The sequence below is a fragment of the Ambystoma mexicanum genome, chromosome 14, assembly GCF_040938575.1.
Source record: "Ambystoma mexicanum isolate Mex_15411 chromosome 14, UKY_AmexF1_1, whole genome shotgun sequence".
Lineage (NCBI taxonomy): Eukaryota > Metazoa > Chordata > Amphibia > Caudata > Ambystomatidae > Ambystoma > Ambystoma mexicanum.
Window position 1 is genome coordinate 49,924,762 of NC_090940.1, and position 20,783 is coordinate 49,945,544.

Here is a 20,783-nt window from a genome sequence, read left to right on the forward strand (position 1 = left end):
AATGTCTTTATGAAGGCAGAGTGACTACATAAAGAAACTATTTATTTGTGAAGTCCGAGGGCTCCCCCACCCATGAAATGGAGTCCTCCAGATACTCTGCAGGTGACGGGAACAAGCGTTCCTGGCTACTGCACGGAGCTGAACGCCTTGTTCCCTGGATCAACAGATTAAAGGTAAGAAAATGTATTTTCTTTAAATGTGTGTGTGTGCATATATATGTACATAATGTAATGTGCAGAAATAAGTGAGTGCATGATGTATGTGTGGCTGCCTGGGTATGCTTGTGTGAGTGTATGGTGAAAGGGTGCACACTTAAATGTATGGGTGGCTGGGTGTGCCTGTATGGTGAAAGGGTGCAAATTAAATGTATGGGTGGCTGCCTGGGTGTGCCTGCATAGTGAACGGGTGCACAATTAAATGTATGATTGGCTGGGTGTGCATGTGTGAGTGTATGATGAAAGGGTGCACACTTAAATGTATGGATGGCTAGGTGTGCATGTGTGAGTGTATGATGAAAAGGTGCACACTTAAATGTATGGATGCCTGGGTGTGCGTGTATGGTGAATGGCTGTGTTCTTGTGTTCAGGGGCGCACCAAACCCTACATTTCGGGTTGTGGGGCTAACCCTTCAAATGTTGGGAGAGGCGCTAGCTTCATGGGCGGTGGGGGAGGAGCAAACTTATTTGTGTGGCGGCATCTAACTTCTTTACGCATTCTAATGAGACTATTCGAGTACTGCTTCAATGTTACAAGCATTTAACTCTCTCTTTTAAGTCAGAAAGCACCCACTTCAAAACTGCTGTGAGAATGAGTCATCTCCCATCCCCTCTCTCTACCATTCCAATCACTCACCTGGCATGAAAGTACAAGACCCACATCACGATTGCAATTGCAAAAAAATTATGCATTTAATGCAGGTACTAACAGTGAAATGCTTTACATTAGTAATTGCCAGACCGTTGTTAATGGCGAAACCAAGGCACTGTTTAACATCTGTGTCCTGTTCTGTCTGGCAATGGCATTGTAGGCCAGCTAGGTTGAGTCAAATAGCCCAACATTTCAGGGGATGGGGGAGAGGACTGAAGCCCAGTTAGATCAATGGTGTTGTGCCACTGCTTGTGTTTATTGCCATGATTGCGTATAGGTAATCATGATTAATCTCAGCCCCATTCTTCCTCATCCCATTACTTGTGTATAAGGCACTTTGCCACATATACAAGTACTGGGATGAGGTAGCAGGACATGGAGGTAATGCCTGCCTTAGTGACCTGGAATCTTCATTACTCCTAGTCCCATTCTTCCTCATTCCAGTACTTACCTATGTGGCAAGGTGCCTCATACGTAAGCACTGGGAAAAAGGAAGAGGCATGTGGAGGTAATTCTGGGATGAGGAGCATATTTTGGGGGTTGGGGCAGGGGTTGTGAGGGAGAGGGGATGTGTGGGGGGTGGGCTGGGGTGGTGATTGTGCAATGAATCGTAATGGTCATCCATGTCCAGGCTAAGCAGACATGATATGTTGTATTAGTGGCTAGAGAGGCATTTTGGTGCAGCCAGTCTACTAATTTCTTTGCTTGGCTTGACTTTTTTTAACTGGGCATCTCTGATAAAGGAATCCTGCTAAGTGTAATTACCTGGCTTGACTGGCATTTGGGTGCTGCCAGTCTAGCCGTTTCTTACTGTGACATTGTATATTTTTCTGGGCATCTGTTATTGTTAATGTTAAAGGATATTTATACCACACAATGTCACCACCGGAGTGATCCCCTGGTGCTCTGGCTGAGCTGAAAAGATGGGGTAAGTTAGTAGGACTGAGCGGGAGAAAAAGCGAGAGAGCTGTGATGTGCTGTTGGCTGTTTCAGTGCAGTTTACACCGTTCGCTGAGCTTAGGTGTGTTTTTCGGTTGGTAGCCTTCATGTGCTGTTGTGCGAAGCTATGTGTGCTTTGTTTTGTTGTTGCGGTGAAGTGAAGTGCATGCGGTTTGTTGTGCTTTAGAGTTATGGTTGTGTTTAGTTCGCAGTTTCAGAGATGTACGCAAAGGGGTGAGGTAAAAAAAAATATTAGTGGGGTTGGTTAGTGGCAACACTATCTAGATGGGATGCATAATGATATGCACAGTTCCATCTAGATTTGACGCAAGTCATTATTCACAGTTCTTTCTAATTCTGACACAGGCTAATCTTCACAGTTCCGTCTAGAAGTGACGCAGGCTAATATTCACAGTTCTGTCGAGATGTGACGTAAGCTAATATTCACAATTATATCTGAATGTGTAGCAAGCTAATATTCACAATTCTCTCTAGATGTGATGCAAGACAATATTCACAAGTCTGATTACATGTGACGCAAGGTAATATTCACAATTCTGTCTGGATGTGAAGCAAGCTAATCTTCACAAGTCTGTCTGTATGTGACGCAAGCTAATGTTCACTATTCTGTCTGGATGTGACCAAGCTAATCTTCACAATTCAGTCTAGATGTGACACAGGCTAATCTTCACAATTCTGTCTAGACGTGATGCAAGCTAATATTCACAATTCTGTCAAGATGTGACACAGCTAATATTCACAAATCTGTCTAGATGTGATGCAAGTTAATATTCACAGCTCTATCTGGATGTGACACAGGGTAATCTTCCCAATTCTGTCTTCATGTGACGCAATGCTCATCTTCACAATTCTGTCTAGACATGATGCAAGCTAATATTCACAAATCTGTATAGATGTGACACAAGCTAATATTCACAGTTCTGTCAAGATGTGACACAAGGTAATCTTCACAATTCTGTCTAGATATCACATAAGGTAATATTCACAGTTCTGTCTAGATATGACGCAAGCTAATCTTCACAGTTTTGTCTAGATGTGACGCAAGCTAATATTCACAGTTCTGTCGAGATGTGACACAGGGTAATCTTCAAAATTCTGTCTAGATGTCACACAAGCTAATATTCATAGTTCCGTTGAGATGTGACACAGGGTAGTCTTCACAATTCTCTCTAGATGTAATGCAGGCTAATATTCACAGTTCTGTCGAGATGTGACACAGGGCAATCAGGGTAACAGGGCAATCAGGGTAACAACCATGATACATGTTATTGCTTTGACTGGCATTTTGGTGTAACCAGTCTGGGTATGTCTAAGTGTCACCTGGCATGCTTTACTGTAATATGTTAGTACGTGTCTAGACTGGTCTACATTGTGCAGCCAGTTGGACATGTTTTCATTGTGGCATAGCATTTCTATCAGCAAAGATTATATTAATTAAAGCATTAATGTTCCTGTGCACAGTTGGTGACTTGCATGCATTGGATTTTTGGATTGGTGTTACCCTACAAAAAAATTGCAAATGCTCTGGCCTTTTAGACAATTTTTCTCAGAAGGTGTGCTGTATAATGCATTAACACACATATATATATGTTTCTCCTATTGTAGTGTGCGGCGTACCCCTGCAGCAGCACATTCATGCATATTGCGCTAGCGTGCTAATCTAGGCCGGCCCAGATTGTGGAGCGACCCGTGATTTATTGCTGAGCTGGTGGGCGGGTGGGGGCCTCAGCATGGCTTGCAGTGGAGCCCCCAAAGTTTGCGCTACACCACTGATCTTCAGGCTATATGTAGAGTGCCTTCCTTAAACAACAACATAGGTGCTATTAGCTATATTGGTGATGCCATTATTTAAGTTGTAATGGCTACTATAAGATCTTGTGGAATTTGGACTACACTGTAAAGACTCATGTGGGCTTTCGGTTTATTTACGCAATTACTGAAGTCACATGATGTGACCTGGCGTTATCACGCAGCGTTTTTCTGATAACTAGAAAAGGTGTTTCTTTTTTGTGAGCGGAATGAAAGTAGTCTTGTCCTTTCAAATTGCCTTAGTGGGAACAATCTGAACCCACGAATTTAGATGTGTTTGCTCATTTCATTGTGGACGAAGCTGGGGAGTGCAGTTGCAAAGTGCTCATGTGCCTTTTTTCTTGGCATTTTGATATTACAGGGCCTGCTTTAGCGGCCCTGTAGTTAAGGTTAAGATGCTCAACTAATAGGAAGAGCACTTTTTGGGCGGCTTATAACTTTGCCCCCCCTGGACAAATCCTTACCAAACTTTGCAAAAAAAAGTATAGAGGGAGAGGGAGAGAGAGAAAGAGAGAGAGAGAGAGAGAGAGAGAGAGAGAGAGAGAGAGAGAATATTCCATTTGAGTCAAGTCACACATGCCACGCCACCACGTAATTATTGCAGGAAGTTCACTTCCAGTTTAGTGCTGTATCATTAAGGCATTGTGGGTATGCACATTAGCTCAATCATATATGTCTATGTGTGCACACACATATATGGACCTATCAGTCCGTGGTGTCGCACAGCAGGGGAGGATACAAACTTTCTCTTAGGGCATCAGGCCACTGCGCCTCACTGCCTAGTTCCTGAAGCAAAGGAAATGTGTGTAAACAAAGCACTCTCACTCCAACCTAGCCCATTAAAGAGAATATGCCTGGTGCAGAGGTTTGGGGGCTGTGCCCGCCTCCCAGCGGCACCACTATACTAGACGGTGCGTGCATCCAACCTGGCAACAGCCACATCTTGGTGAGTACCTGCACTTCTTTTTCCCATTTAAAGCACTGGCTAGGGTAGTCGCATGTGTGACACGGGAAGGGTTGGTGGGTTTATTGCGGACTTTTATGAACATGGCCATGAGGTAATGGTGGTGCGGAAACATGTAGTGTTTGGAATTACTGCATGTTAACTATTTTTTTTTTTTTTAATTCTTATAAAGCGCCAAATGCCTGTGGGCCAATGCACCAAATTCCTAGTTTCGATTTCAATTCCGCCTGCTTTTGTGTGCAGCTGATGACCTCCACACACGCACTCACTGCAGGTGGTTACATGGCACTTCTCCTTTGACTCCTATTAGAGTCCCAAAGTCTGTCTGGATGTGACGCAAGCTAATATTCACAATTCTGTCTGGTTGTGACCAGGCTAATCTTCACAATTCTGTCTAGATGTGCTAATCTTCAAAATTCTGTCCAGAAGTGACACAGGCTAATCTTTACAATTCTGTCTAGACGTGACACAGGCTAATATTCACAGTTCTGTCGTGATGTGACACAGGGTAATCTTCACAATTCTATCTAGTTGTGATGCAAGCTAATAGTCACAATTCCGTCTAAATGGAACGCAGCCTAATATTCAAAATTCTGTCTAGATGTGACCAGGCTAATCTTCACAATTCTGTCTAGACGTGACACAGGCTAATCTTCACAATTCTGTTTAGATGCGACGCAAGCATAATATTCACAAATCTGTCTAGATGTGATGCAAGCTAATATTCACAGTTCTATCTGGATGTGACACAGGGTCATCTTCACAATTCTGTCTAGATGTGACGCAAGCTAATATTCACAATTCTGTCTAGATGTGATGCAAGCTAATCTTCACAGTTCCGTCTAGATGTGACACAGGGTAATCTTCACAATTCTGTCTAGATGTGACGCAATGCTAATCTTCACAATTCTGTCTAGACACGATGCAAGCTAATATTCACAAATCTGTACAGATGTGACGCAAGCTAATATTCACAGTTCTGTCGAGATGTAACACAGGGTAATCTTCCAAATTCTGTCTATATGTGACACAGGGAAATCAGGGTAACAGGGTAATCAGAGTAATCAGAGTAACAACCATGATAAGTGTTATTGCTTTGACTGGCATTTTGGTGTAACCAGTCTGGGTATGTCTAAGTGTCACCTGGCATGCTTTACTGTAATATGTTAGTACGTGTCTAGACTGGTCTACATTGTGCAGCCAGTTGGACATGTTTTCATTGTGGCATAGCATTTCTATCAGCAAAGATTATATTAATTAAAGCATTAATGTTCCTGTGCACAGTTGGTGACTTGCATGCATTGGATTTTTGGATTGGTGTTACCCTACAAAAAAATTGCAAATGCTCTGGCCTTTTAGACAATTTTTCTCAGAAGGTGTGCTGTATAATGCATTAACACACATATATATATGTTTCTCCTATTGTAGTGTGCGGCGTACCCCTGCAGCAGCACATTCATGCATATTGCGCTAGCGTGCTAATCTAGGCCGGCCCAGATTGTGGAGCGACCTGCGATTTATTGCCGAGCTGTTGGGTGGGTGGGGGCCTCAGCATGGCTTGCAGGGGAGCCCCCAAATTTTGTGCTACGACACTGATCTTCAGGCTATATGTAGACTGCCTTCCTAAAACAACACATAGGTGCTATTAGCTACATTGGTGATGCCATTATTTAAGTTGTAATGGCTAATATAAGATCTTGTGGAATTTGGACTACACTGTAAGACTCATGTGGGCTTTCGGTTTATTTACGCAATTACTGAAGTCACATGATGTGACCTGGCGTTATCACGTAGTCTTTTTCTGATAACTAGCAAAGGTGTTTCTTGGTGATTGTACTACTGGGAAGGTGGGTGTGGAGTAGAGCCAAGGTGCTACTACAACGTAAACATCCTTATTCGCCCGAGACTCCGATCGCGGTTGATGTTTGCAGAGATACAGTGGACCTAACAGTGGTGAGGCACTGGGAAAGGTGGGGTATCTACTCATGGGGAGATGTGCATGAAGAGGGCGTTCTCAGAGGGTTCGAATCATTACGGTAAAGGGGGGGTTGCCTATGGGACAGTTCCTATGGTACCAAAGTGTTAGACAGGTGGCAAGAGGGAGATGGGAGAAGTGGCCTGAGGAGCCGACACCGGTTTCCTTGATGACCCTGATGCACAACCTAAGTGATGGCTGGAATCCAGTGTCCAGATTATACAGTCAATTGACAGATAGACCCATTCCCAAAAGCACAACGCTAAAACTGAGGGGGGAAATAGATCTAGGAGTAGATATAACTGAGAAGGAATGGGAGCGAATACTAGTGTACTCCTGTGAAGTGTCTAGAAACGCCACATTTCAGCTGATTCAACTTAATGTTTTATATCGCACCCATATGACACCACATAGGATGGCCAGATTCAGCGGTACCATTTGGCCGCTATGCCCTTGGTGTGGCGCAGGGGAGGCAGGATTAATACACATGTTCTGGGGATGTGTACGTGTGCAGCAGTTCTGGGCCTGGATAAAACAGGCCTGGCATAAAGCAGGAGTAGTGCGGTATGGTTGGCATTGGAAGGAGTGCTTATTAGGTGTATACCCCAGTATGAGCAAATTCAAACATGTGGTCAAATGTATGGACATGATGTGTATACTGGCCAAAAGATCTATTGCAATGGCATGGGAGACTGCTAGTGGCCCTCAGTACGTAAGATGGCGCAGGGAATCTGAGCATTGGACGGGGGCAGAGAGCACGGTATGGGGAGAGGGTGTGTCCAGGTCAGGATAAAACCCGAGCGCAGCATATGAAGCCTGGAAAACGCTGGTGTCGGACATGTTTCATCCATCAGATGACAAACCTCCTTGAACACAAGTAAGACCCATCAGAGAAACTGCCATGACACTAACGGAAACACCATGAGAATGGCGCTGCCTTGGAAATTGCTTCCCAACCAAGAGCAGTATTTGCTGTAAAATGTACCCCCCAAATAATTGAGAATTAAAGTGACACTGGAAACAGTTCACTGACTAATACGTGAAGACAGTTCTTATTTGTTCATGTGTTATTTTAGTGTTTATATAAGACATTACACGTATGGATAATGGTGGCAATATGTAATTTGTTGAACCAACGTAACTATTCTACAAATGCCAACACAAAGTGTCAAAATAGATGTCATTAATATGAGGGCCAACACCATCATGACGCAAGAAACAGACAACAGATTCCAAGTGACAACAGATTCTAAGTGCAAACAAAAGTAGATTTATTAACTCAAATGCCAGGATGGTTGAAGGCCTAACTTGCCCTATGGTAAGGTTCGATTTCCCTACCTAAAGAAACCAAGGAAAGTCAACTCAAACACCTGTCCATGTCCAAACCTACACTTGCCCTCACAACTAAAGCTAAACAATGTGTAGGGATGTCAGCAACAAAAGAAATATTGTTCCAACTAACGTTCTGAGCTTCCTCCAGCTCTGGGCTTGCTTTCATCTCCCCTTCCCCAAGTTCAAGACAGTTCGACAAAGTCTTGCGGTTCCCTTCGCCTAGAAGGCAACACAGTTCAAACGGGATGTCGGGTTTCCTTTCCCCAAAAAGACAACACAGTTTAAAAGGTCTTAGGGTTCCCTTCCCTAAGAAGTCAGCTTTACCAGCTTACCAACTTATACTTAGTTTCAGTCTCTCAATATTCAAAACCAGTTCCAGGTCTGAGGCGTTGCTCTCGTGTGTCATGCGCCGAAAACTTGTTCAAATGTTTCGGAGTGCTTGAATGTTCAGGTATTTTTAGTAAATGCATGGTCGCCAGGGCTGCTTGAGATGATCCCAATCTTTGGCACACTACCCTCTTGACCCCGGCCCTCTGTAGCTTACCTCAGATCGGGTATATGTGCGTGTTCGTAGGGAGATGGTTCAGTAAGCTGGTCAAATGATTAGAGGGACATCTAGTCTGTGATAGTGCTATTTGTCCGTGTTCGTGTGGAGTCAGGTACTGAAAGGGATGTGCTATTCCAAAGAGCAGCTTTTTAAAGCATGTAACGAATTCATAATAACAGGAAGTGTGTCACATTCCAATTAAATGTGACAGGGAGGACTGCGCCTGCAGGCTGTGTCCACCCAGAGTACACAGGTCTATGTGTATGACATGCAGAGAGCATAGGAAAAAGTGGGCAGATTAATCCCACACATTTTTCCATAGGTTGACCAACTCTCATTCAATTTCATATACAATTTAAAAAGAAGCCCAAATGAGCGCACACCCACAGTGCGGATGGTCGAATTCATCGCAAATGGCTACCCCACGGTAGTAAAAAGTGTCTTGTTTTTCAAATGTAAAGCTCCGGGACCCTGCATGCAATGGAATGTTCCATTGCGTGCTGAGTCCTAGAGCTTGAATTTGTTTTTAGAGGGGCGGTAGGAAGGTCTGAAGTTAAGCAGCTGGGCACAAGGAGCGGTTTCACTGATTGAGGCTGCTTGAAGGCAGGAGATGGATACTTCTTGCAGCAGGAGCCCCTTGAAAAACCAGACACTGTAGAGCTGGACACTTTTTACTACCATGGGGCAGCTCCTGTAAGAGGAAGGCGGAAGTCATAATGAGAAGTGAGCACCGTGAAAGTTGACAACATAGATTCAACTACTGAGGGGCTACACACAGGAGATACAAGAAACCCACAGGAACACATTTGGTGGTCTTTGAAGTATTGGTTCTGTCCTGATGAAGGCCGTATGTAATTGGGCCATTATAATTCTTCATAGGACGGCCAAAACACGTGTCGACTGACTATTTAAGGAATCCAGACACTGCAAATTAAGGGCAGGTCACAAAAAGGACTAATAGGATCTAGGGGTCCCTCAATGTGTCAAGGGTTTTTCATATGTTCATATATTTATTTTGTTTGTTTTTTGTCTTTGAACTGATGTATTATACAACATTCTTGTGTTTTGTATGCACTGATGTCGATGTTCGATTTATGTTAATTTGTACACTAGTGATTGTATATTTTCTTTTACGTGTGTACACTTGATTACAGAATCTGTTAACTTTTGATATATGAATTAAACTGAAATTTTACAGAATGAAGTTGTTCAGACAAATCTGGTTGATGGTGTGTGGCATGGAGGCCTTGATTACCTTTTTCTGATGATTATAGGATAGTCTGGAAGAGGAAGGCCTACCAGGCATTCCCATTGTGCAGATCCTGAACTCAGTAGACATGATGCGGGCATGCACATGCTGCAATTACTGCTGAACTTAAGCACGGAGGTTACAGGACGCCCATCGCGGGCTTTACAAGGCCCAACTGGAGACACTGCAAACCGCAGCACTAATAGCAGATACTTCTACCAGGACCCCACAGGGGGCTGCAAGCCAGTACCATTAGCCTTGATAAAGACCCTCGGGTCGAAACACGTGTCGGCTGACAACAAGGGGATTCAAGAACCCCCCAATGTACTTTATGGATATGACAACGCATAACTAACCACTTGCACAAATAAAAGTGAAATTACATCGCAATTTACAACGTTTAAGAACAATTCTTTTCAAACCTATTGAGCAAGATAGCCAGGAACGAACCCCCTTTTCTCTTAATACATATGATGCGTGTAACCACATCTAATATTTATGCCTAATTATGTGTGTTAACAGTTAAAATGTGATGTTTTAAATTCCTGCTCTTTAAAAAAATACAGAATAATTATGAGTTGGGATCGCATGGGTTGTTTGCAGCACGGGGTGCTTCAAAAGGGCTTCAAAAAAGGTAGCAGGCGCTCCTCTCCAGGAAGAACATGGCATGATAACCTGTTCTGAGATGAGAGTTTGCAGCACTCGCCTTTTGCTCACTGTACCTTTCACAGATAGGAAATATCCATTTGCATATCAGTCTTTGTCCCGCCCACTTAGGCAGTCCAGCACCGAAATGCTATGGCAATTCCTCTCTGAACAAGAGTACTGACAGCAACCCCAATCACGTGTTTCAGCCTTGTTGGGCCTCATCAGTGAGGTGAAGCTGTGCCTCTCTGAGCACAGTGAGCAGGGAGTCCACATCTGGTTGCCCCCAGCTAACTCAGGATGACCAACCCCAAGTTCCTTGAAAATATTTCAAAAAAGGTAGCAGGCGCTCCTCTCCAGAAAGAACATGACATGATAACCTGTTCTGAGATGAGAGTTTGCAGCACACGCCTTTTGCTCACTGAACCTTTCACAGATAGGAAATATCCATTTGCATATCAGTCTTTGTCCTGCCCTGGGGCAGTCCAGCACCAAAATGCTATGGCAATTCCTCTCTGAACAAGAGTACCAACAGCAACCCCAATCACGTGTTTCAGCCTTGTTGGGCCTCATCAGTGAGGTGAAGCTGTGCCTCTCTGAGCACAGTGAGCATGGAGTCCACGTCTGGTTGCCCCCAGGTAACTCAGGGTGACCAACCCCAAGTTCCTTGCAAATATTTTAAAAAAGGTAGCAAATGTGAGAGCTGAAATGTGAGTGTAGATTTTTGTGGGTGGTCACCATCGCATAGAACAGTTATTTGGCCTTGTTCGTGCTCAGCCGAGGGTCACACGCTCGTTTTCCCACATATATGAATCCAGTGACCAGGAAGTGTGGGATAGCAACATTATGGTCACATACATTAAATGTTAATATAAAGAATGAGGTTACAACTCTACTATCACATGTTAAACCAAGGGCTATGAAGTGTGGCGGCACAGCTCCAAGAATCAGTGTACGCTATGTAAACTATTATATCTCCACGGCCACACATGTCGCTGATTGATGAGAAGCCTGACATCCCAGCTAGGGATGTGTCAAATTTCCCAGTTTCTGCTTTTCCCAATTTCGTGAAATCGGCAAAATAGATTAACCAGTACATTAGCCATAAAGAAATCCACACAAAAAAGGTCTTGCCAGTTGTGTATTCCCATAGACTTGCTGTAAACAGACAACAAAGGCTCTGTTGGGGGAGATTTTCTTAGTGAAAACATGGTCCGTAGATTAATCAGAAAATCTGAAACAGAAGTTTATCTGGCCTTTTTTTTATTGCAATATAAGTTAAAAACTGAAGTGAATAATTTCCAACCGTTTTGCTGATGAAACAAATTCCTGCAAAATCGTTTTTTCCATAATTGTTTTAAGCAAACTAAAGTCCTTTGCTAGCATTTTCCACTTATTTTGCTCATAAAATATCCGCCAAATTGTTTTACTGCTGATTTTTTTTTTTTTTTGTTCAGTACATTTCACTAGTTGCATCTGGAAAAAATATATAATTTTGCAATTCCGCAGAGTAAAAACTTCTGAATTTCTCCCATTTAAAATGTTGCACATCCCTGATTATAACTCTGTGATCGCCAAAATTAAGCAATGTCTGTAAAGTAGGGAGTCACAACTCATAGGTTTCACAAATTAGCCAATGGGTTTGAAGAATCACAAGTCCCTGGTCAAAGGTACACAATGTTCCCCTTAAAGAAGTACCCCGCTTAGGCGGATCTTCACATGCCATTCCTTAGAAAAAGGTACACTTTAATTTAGGGTCTTACCCTCGAGGGCCGTATTCATAACTGACTCCCTAGAGGGGGCATTTAAAAAGCTAAAAAACACTCTAATGTAATTCCGAATAAAGCGGGTGTTCAGTCTCAGCTAATAGGAGTGGCGCCATGTGAAGAATTACAGAGCAACAAGAGAAAGGAAAAAAGGACTAATGGTGGAGGGTAGCTCTATAACGCCACCACTCCCGCCATCTTGCTCCAGCAGCAAGAGACCACCCGCTTGAAAAATCCCCCAAATAAATAGTTCCCTTCACTTTGTGGGGGTGCACTTTCAAGTGCTAGGCCACATAATTTCCCAGACTGCATTGCTCTGTTATTGAATTGCGTCCTCACTCGGTAACGGTGAGAAAGCGCTGCGCATGCGGTGATGCTTTTTAAAGGTGAAAAATGAAGAAAGCCGGGGCCAGGCGAAATGGCTGCGGATACAATAATTCACAACCTATTTTTTCGCAAAATCTATTCAACCCGGGTGCACAAATTGGATGACCCACTTCCCAACAAAAAAAAAAACAAAAAAAAAACCTGTGTACAGGAACATTTCCTCTTTGTTGTAAAAGTTCCTCTTTGAATTTGGGGGGACCTTCGGCTGTCTCCTCTTTTGTCGCTGTGACAGGCAGTTGACATGTCTCATAGGCCCAAGAGTGTAAAAGGGAAAAAATTTGGGTGGGGGCACCAGGGAGGAGAGCTGGTTCATACATAACAAATTTAAACAAAACGCGCCCCACTATTCTCTCTCTCGTAAAAGAACGATGGTCCATCCTAACTTAGGCCCAGACGTGCCTGTCAGGGGTCCTCCAGGCTGAAGGTCAGATCTGCCCAGGCCATCCATTCCATGTCAATCTTAGCCCCACCAACCCCCACGCCCCTTTCTTCTCTGCCACTGCCCTCCCCACTAATGACACATGAATTGGAGCCTGGAACAAAGTGAGTCCTGCGAACAGACAGAAGGTGAGTGCGGTGTTTTATGAACTCTGGAGAGCTGGGAAGCCTGGCCAATTGTTGTCCTTGTGCAGCGTGAATGACAGTACAGTTGTTAAGGTGGAAGAGAGAAAAAGGGACACTGTGATGGGAAAGCCACTTAAAATCTGAATTACCTCCTCCACTCCAATCAGCTTGGTGGAGGTTTAATGAAGTGCAATTCCCCAGCCTTTTCCCCTGCACTCCTATCTGCAGAACAAGCCTCGCATTCAAGTTTGACAGCAGTACAATCAGCGCGCCATTCATGGCAGACCCTGTTCTAACCTAGCAGAATAGGGCCTTAATGTACGTGTCAGGAATGGCAATTAGGCAGGGAGTAATATTAGACACAGACAAAAGGCCGACTCTTTTAGCATTACAGGTGTTTTTCCTTTGTTTTCTTGGCCCCGCTCTAGACAGAGAGGAACCGGTAGCGGGCCCGGGGTCCCTTCTTCAGTCTCAAAGCAGGCCGGCCTGGAGATTCAATTAATTGGGGAGCCGGAGGTGCATGCCGCATTCCCGCTGAAGACCGCGCGACCGAGCGACTGGGCGGCCGTCTTGTTAAAATGGATGACTTCTTCGGCGGAAATATCTCATACCGGGAAAAAAAAGGAAGTTATCCTTTGCTCATTAAAAGACGATGCCTGAGCTATTCACGCGGCTCTCACGGTTTCAGAAATGAAATTATAATGGCAGCCAACAGAGAAAGAGCGGATGGGAGCTAATCAGAAGGCGATGCAATGCGGCGCGCCAGCCTGGGGCGCGGCCATCTCTGATGCGCAGCTTTGTTGCCTCTGTGTGCGGAGAGACAGGTGTGTGTGTGTGTCTGTGTGTCTGTGTACATAGAGTCCCTTGATAGAAAAGGAAAAAAAGACTGGGGAGAAGGAGCTTCAGAAATGGGGTACTGCCTGAATGGAAAACGGGGTCGCCGATAGCTTTTGAAATGATGCGCGGCGCATTGCACACAAGGATACGATGCAGAGGGGGTTCGGAATGGCAAAGTGACCTACATGACAAAAAAAGGAGCGATCAAGGAACTTTAGGAAGGAGGCATGGCTTGGCAAACAAAAAGATGGGGCGTCAAGTGACTTATGAAAGGAGCAGCATGAGTGACTGGAAGTTGGTGGGGCTAACAGGCGCGGCAATGGAATAACAGCACGAAGAGCAGAAAAATGGACGCTGAGGAGCTTGAAAAAAGAACCACGGACTTAGAAGGCGACAGAGAGCCTTGACAGTGGGGTAATAGCCTGAACAACAGAAAGATGGTGACAGAGACTCTTGACAAAGGAGCAATAGCCTTAAGAAAAGAGAGATGGCGGCAGAGAGCCTTGACAATGCAACAATATTCTTAAGAAAAGAGAGATGGCGGCAGAGAGCCTTGACAAAGGAGCAATATCCTTAAGAACAGAAAGATGGCGGCAGAGAGCCTTGGCAAAGGGTAAATATCCTTAAGAACAGAAAGATGGCGGCAGAGAGCCTTGACAGTGGAGTAATAGCCTGAACAACAGAAAGATGGTGACAGAGATCTTTGAAAATGCAACAATATGCTTAAGAAAAGAGAGATGGTGGCAGAGGGCCTTGACAAAAGATCAATATCCTTAAGAACGAAAGATGGCGGCAGAGTGCCTTGACAATGCAACAATTTCCTTAAGAACAGAGAGATGGCGGCAGAGAGCCTTGATAATGCAACAATATCCTTAAGAACAAAGAGATGCGACAGAGAGCCTTGACAATGCAGTAATACCTTGAACAACAGAAAAATGGCTATAGAGAGCCTTGATAATGCGGTAATACCCTGAACAACAGAAAGATGGCGACAGAGAGCCTTGATATTGCGGTAATACCCTGAACAACAGAAAGATGGTTATAGAGAGCCTTGATAATGCGGTAATACCCTGAACAACAGAAAGATGGCCACAGAGAGCCTTGATATTGCGGTAATACCCTGAACAACAGAAAGATGGCGACAGAGAGCCTTGATATTGCGGTAATACCCTGAACAACAGAAAGATGGCAACGGAGAGACTTGATGATGCAGTAATACCCTGAACAACAGAAAGATGGCGACAGAGAGCCTTGATAATGCAGTAATACCCTGAACAACAGAAAGGGGGGCTGGCAGTGGCAGATGGGAGAAGAAGGTTCAGAGTGAACAGTGAAAATATTAGCAAGGGGCTTAAGAAAAGGGAGATGCCATACATGGCAGGAAGATGAGTGGGCCCAGTGGCTTGGAAAATGGAACATGACTAACAAAATGAAGTGACCAGGTATTTTATGACCTTTAAAGTGATGCAGACCCAAGGTTCCCGTGAAAGGAAGTACTGAGTGAAACGCAAAATTATAGTGGTCTTAGATTTCAGCCAATTAAGTAGACGGGTCACCAAGAGGCTTGGAGGAAGAGTTTAGCGCCCAACCATGTGGCAAGGTAATTGGAAAAAGATAGCACAGCCTTAATGTGAAAAATGAATTGACAAAGTCAGCAGTTTTGGCTTTTGTATATGCATGGGATTGGCAATTGTCAGGCACTGCCATAATAGTACTACCTGGGGACAAGATGGCAACAAGTAGAAAATGGGGCTAGCCGTATGACAGGAGTGCCTGGCCTATGCCTATCTAATATCTATACGCATGTCAAAGTTGTTGTCTGTGTCAATGCTTGTTTTTAATAGGACTTTGGTGCAAGAAACAGATGTAAATCAAGTGGTTGAAGGCCCACTTGGTTAAGACATTTGTATTACAATAGCAGCGCATTTACAACTGTCATTAACTCTCCAGCCTACTTGGCAGGCCACATTGTGATGTCATTACTTCACAAGGCTTGCTCAAAGCAATGCCAGGGTCCCACAAGCATCTCGTTCATTAGCAAGCTTAGCAAGAAAGTATTTGCAACCCAACTACTTGCCAAAATCAACCAGCTTGGCACCATAAAATAGTTTGCGTCCTATCCGGTAGACACCAGTCCCAGTCACGTGTTGGGTTCCTAAGGTTCCAGTCTCTTCAGTCATCTTTAATCTATAGATTGAACCCTCAGGAACTCTCTTGAATGACTCCAACATAGCCATCCATCAGTCCGCTGATGACACGTAACTGTACCTTAAGGTCAGTGGTCCCCAGGACACTGCTCGCCTCCGCGAATGCCTGGCGACCATCTGATCATGGATGTCGAAACCCGACCTCAAACTGAAGCCCACCAAGACCGAAGTTGTGGTTATCATTCCCCCCCCACCAAGCAACAACTCTTGCAACAATTGATGGACAACCTACGCCTGGGAAGATTCACCCCACAGCTGTCAAATTCAGCCAACTCCATCGGCCTATGAGTTGACAGTCGCCTTTCCTTTCAAAAACTCATAGCCAAGGAAAGGCACACACTGTATGGCTGCAGATCTCCACACTACAAAATGAAACCCTTCCTCCACCTGCATGGCTTATGCACAGAGGTCCAAGCCCTTGCGATCTCACACATTGAAGCAGGGAATGCCCTACTTACTGTGCTTCCAGCCACAGACCTCGCCACCTTCAAGACAGCTCAACGTGCCTCAGCCTGTCTCATTACAGGCACTGCATATTTGACAGTATCTCTCCAACCATGTACAGCTTCACTGACTCCTCCTCCCCATTAGGATCATATTCAAAACTGCATGCATCGCCTACAAAGCAGTCGCAAACAGACACTGCATACTTGGCGGCTAAACTCTGCGCCCCTGGAGGCTCCCGCACCGCAAGTTAGAAAAACGATCAAAAGGTTGGACTCTAAACTAGCCAGTAAACAGAAAACTTACCAGCAGTTCTCCTGCAATGCCCCGACCATCTCGAACTCAATACCGGCAGAGCATCGAAATTCCCCCATCATCCTCCAGTTATGCAAAACACAACAAAATGTGGCGCTTTCAACAATACCTGCCGAACGAATAAAAATCCCTCTCTTCCTCCCTTGCTCTTAAAATGCCAAGCTCAGTGCTGGCACCCTCCCGTTGTAAAGTGCTCTTATGCTCTTCAGGCATGTTTGCGCCATAAGCAATAAAATAAATAAACAATGTGTTTTGTGTGGGGGCAGGTAGTGGGTGGGAAAGGCACAGGGTTTAGCATGGTCATGGGCAGGCAACGGGTAGAGGTTGTGTGTCCTTCCTCACATATCATCTCCCACCTAGCTGCACTCCAATCCTTTTGGCTTTTAGCGCCACCTAACAGCTGAAACTAAAAACCTTGCAGGCCAGTGGGTTCACGAAAACGTGAGACATCAGATCCGATGGTTGGATTGCAGGCAGGGGATATCACGCGATGAAAAGTCTCCCCTTTCCAGCAATACCTCGTACTTATTGTGCCCCTTGTTGAAACCACTTGAAATTAATAATCCTATGGCATGTGGATCTAGTTACATAATCTGTAGGGTGCCTGGGTGACCCCATGTCACGCGGGCTCCAGTTTACTGCCCGGAGCTTCCATTCGTTGACGTCCAATGCTCTAATCCACCTGCCATTCCGGAAAGGGACAAGGAAAAGACATCTACGGAATAACTATTGAATCTAGGAATCTTCATGGAACAGCACTTGGAAGATTCATGAGGCCACTTGTTACGTGTTCTTTTCCCCAATTGCAGCAATGATGCCTAATGGAGGGTGGTTTGCAGTGCTGCCTCTTAAAGAGTGGGGCCCGTGAGGGATGCAGGACAGGAAATCTAGGATGGGCACACGCTACAGACCTTTAGAAACTGTTTCTCCATTGCAAAGGTCTACATGTTAACCTTGCAGAGGGAGAAAGGCAAGACTGACCACATTCTGGCCTACACTCTCCTGATCCTACACTCTCCTGATCCTTACTTGGCCGAGGCATTAAGGCATGATTGACCACATTCTGGCCCACCTTGTCAAGGAGTTCCCCCCTTCTCACCTGAATCCGTTCTTTACCAGTGTCCTTGGAGGCTGCCTTCTTTCGGATGGATCGGGTTTTGAAGAAGGCGGCCCGTGTCTCTGCCGAATCCAGAATGCGTTCAGTTTTCCCAGGAGGTTGAATCCAAGAATCCAGGAGGCAAGGTAAGTTCGCTAGAACTAGAATCCAGGAGGAAGAAGAAGGGGGGGGGGGGTTTGAGGAAGGGATAGCGGAGTAGAAAGGAGAAGAACCGTGAGCTACGGAGCACACGTCTGGTCGCTAATCGCTATAGCATTGAGACGCGCGGAGCCGCGGAAGGCGTGGACTACAAATAGAGAAGGTTACGTCCAACGCATGGAGCGAGAAGGGAATGCGTTGGATGGCCATATTGGAGGTATTAATGAGTATAAATCCGTTGTGACAAGGACCATGAGGCCCAAAAGGGGCGCACCCTGCGATTCATGACAGCATGCCTCCTCCGAAGACCCTTCCCTCCTGGTTTGCCTGGGTGGATGAGGTGGAACCTTCTGAGCAGCCGTGGGGCCTTGATGTTTGCGAGAGGTTCCCAGGTTCTTTCACTAGGGGGATATCCTTTCCATTCAACCAGGTATTGAAGCTGGCCCCTTCTATACCTGGAGTCACAAATCCGAGATACCTCATATTCCAATTGGTCATCGACCAGTATAGGAGGAGGTCTGGAGGGTTTTTGGGAGGATGGATAGTAGGGTTTCAATAAAGATGTGTGAAATACTGGGTGTATCTTCTTCCAGGATTCAGGCAACTCGATCCGACAAGAAACAGGATTTATAATTTCTTTAATGGAAAATTGACCATAGTACCGAGGGGCCAGTTTACTAGGCCGTAGATGTCGGGGTAGTAATTTGGAGGACAACCAGATCTGATCACCGACTGCATAAGAAGGGCCAGGTCTTCTTCTGGAATCTGCATATTTCTTGGTCTGTTTCCTGTCCTTCTCCAAAAATTCTGTGGCTTCTTTATGTATGTTGACAAGGGTTTCGATCCAGGAGTCATCTGTTGGTACTGGTGTAGATTGGGGAAGAACAGAAGGTAGGACCGACGGATGAAATCCTTGACTGCAATAAAAGGGGCTGATCTTAAGTGCCGAATGGTCAGAACATTTGTAAGCAAATTCAGCCACGGGTATCAGGAGCGACCAGTCATCCTGGACCTTGGTGGCGAAGCATCGAAGATACTGTTCCAGGGTTTGGTTGACACGTTCTGTGATCCCGTTGGTTTGAGGGTGGTAACCTGACGAAAGGGCACGTTGGATCCCTAAGCATTGACAGAGATGTTTCCAGAATTGTGAGATGTATTGAGGTCCGCGATCCAAAATGATCTTAGAAGGGAGTCCATGCAAACGGAATATGTATTCCAGGAAGATTCCTGCTAGTTCAGAAGAGGATGGTAATTTACGCAGGGGCGTAAAATGAGCCATATGAGTGAAGAGGTCTATGGTAACCATGATGGTGGTATACCCACGGGATGGTGGCAGTTCCACAATGAAGTCCGTAGCAATAATCTCCCAAGGCCTAGTTGGCAATGTAGGTTGTAGTAGCAGGCCCGCTGGTTTCTTGTTATTGTGTTTATTTTGACTGCAGACAACACAAGATTGAATGTACTGCCGTAGGTCGGGTCTCATCCTAGGCCACCAGAATTGCCTTTGTATCAGACGGAGGGTATTGGTGACACCACGATGTCCGGAGTGTAGGGTATCATGGCAGAGATTCATTATTCTCTGTTGTAGTCTTTTTGTAGGGATGACCAACAGATTGTCTTTGAACAAATAGCCTTCCCGGACCTTTACATTCCAAGGATTTCTTTTGGATTTGTCCTTCCACAGATCAGAGGATTGGGTTTGGGCTTGGATTTCTTCAACGAGGTTGACTGCCTGGGCCACAAAGATCGTGGGGGAAAACATCTGAGGATATGCCTTGTCTTCCGTAGGCTCGTAGTCAGGTCTTCGAGATAAGGCGTCGGTGATCAGGTTTTGTGATCCAGGAAGGTGAGTGATATGGAACTGGTACTGGGCAAAGAAGTATGCCCAACGTGCCTGACGACTGTTCCTACACTCCAAAGATTGTCGAATCTGGAGGTTTCGGTGGTCAGTACGGACCTGAACTGGATGTTTAGCTCCCAAAAGTAGATGTCGCCATTCAGTGAAGGCTTGGCGGATGGCTAACAATTCTTTTTCCAGGACTGAATAATGTGTTTCACTAGGAGTCAAAGTTCGTGAGAGGTAAGCAATTGGGTGTTCCAGTTTATCTCCTAATTCTTGTTTAAGGACTGCGCCAATAGCATAATTTGAAGCGTCCGTTTCTACCAGGAAAGGACGGCTAGTATCGGGTTGAGCCAAGGTAGGAGCTTGCGCAAACTCTGTCTTTAAACGCTGGAACGCCATATCTTGTGGTGTTGACCAGAGGAAAGGAGTGTCTTTCTTCAGGAGGGCAACAATCGGTTGAACTATCTCAGAGAAATTAGATATGAATTTCCGGTAGAAATTGGCGAGTCCCAGGAAAGATTGAATTTGTTTCACGGAAGTAGGAGCGAGCCAGGTCAATATGGCTTTTACCTTTGAAGGGTCCATACCGATTCCTTCTGGGGTAAGGATAAACCCTAGGTAGTGAACGGAGGTCACATGAAACAAACATTTTTCAGGTTTCGCCAGGAGTTTATGATCTCGGAGTCTCTGCAACACTGCCTTCACGTGCTCTTCATGTTGTTTAGGATCCTTGGAAAAGATCAGTATGTCATCCAGATATACAATAACAAAGAGAAACAGCATGTCAGATAACACCCTATCCATAAAGCGTTGGAAA